Below are 966 nucleotides of genomic sequence, written 5' to 3'. Positions count from 1 at the left end.
TTTTTTATTTTATTTTTATTTTTTTTCTCCGCCAGTCGGCATGATTTGGTGTAACGAAAGAACTTCCAGGGTCATTGACATACTGATCAGCATTCACGAGTTGCTTTGCATTGACTATGGTTAAAATAAAAAATCCACGTACGCCCACTTGTAGTCAATCTGTGATTTATAAAGGGAACATTGCTTACAGGTGTGTGTACACACGGTTTTATATATCTGACTTTTTTTCGGCGTAAGCCATTTTAGGCTTTTGGGCGTACGTACCCTTATAGTGAGGATCCTACGCACAGTTTTATAAATGAGACCCCAGGTCATTTACATGTTGCTTTACAGGTGTTTTTCCATTATGTATTTTCCAAACTATGTCGCTGTTCTCATATGTGGCAGTTTCCGTAGTGTAGTGGTTATCACGTTCGCCTCACACGCGAAAGGTCCCCGGTTCGAGACCGGGCGGAAACATTATTGTCGTAGCGCCACATAACTGTAAGGGGTATTTTACAGTCGCTGCATCCGAGCTTACGCGAGCCAATGTTACGTAAAAAAATTGAAAGTGAAGTGATGAGAGTTTGAGTCCAGTTTCCTATTTGTTCCTGAATGCATCGTGTTGATCCTCAGGGTTTCCGTAGTGTAGTGGTTATCACGTTCGCCTAAAGCTACACCAAGCCGATAATCGGCCGTTGGACAGTCTGGCGAGGTTGGTGACTCGAGTGTGTTCGGTGTGTCCCGTGCCGTCGTCAATCTGAGGGTCTGTCGGCGTTCATTTTGGCCGACCTGACATGTTCAGTCGGAGGCAGGGCAGTCGGGGACTCACCAGGAAATGGCGAGAGGGATGAGCGTGACGAGAGTCTCTCAAAATCTGAGGAAAATCTTTTAAACTGACCTTTGTTGATCTGAAATGAAAACAGATTCAGCAACTGCACGGGCTATTTCTCTTTAAAGAGCACATATTATGCTTTTTGGCTTTTT

The 966-nt window shown here is 44.2% G+C and overlaps 1 non-coding gene across 1 annotated transcript; it reads left to right on the top strand.

The window, feature by feature from the left end:
- The first annotated feature begins 386 nt into the window (after positions 1 to 386).
- Positions 387 to 459, top strand: trnav-cac (transfer RNA valine (anticodon CAC)). The gene has a single exon. It is a non-coding gene; the product is annotated as a tRNA-Val (tRNA).
- Positions 460 to 966: the final 507 nt, after the last annotated feature.

This window comes from Perca flavescens, chromosome 13 (genome assembly GCF_004354835.1).
Source record: "Perca flavescens isolate YP-PL-M2 chromosome 13, PFLA_1.0, whole genome shotgun sequence".
Lineage (NCBI taxonomy): Eukaryota > Metazoa > Chordata > Actinopteri > Perciformes > Percidae > Perca > Perca flavescens.
The sequence above is the reverse complement of the archived record's forward strand: the minus strand, read 5'-3'. Positions and strand labels throughout refer to the sequence as shown.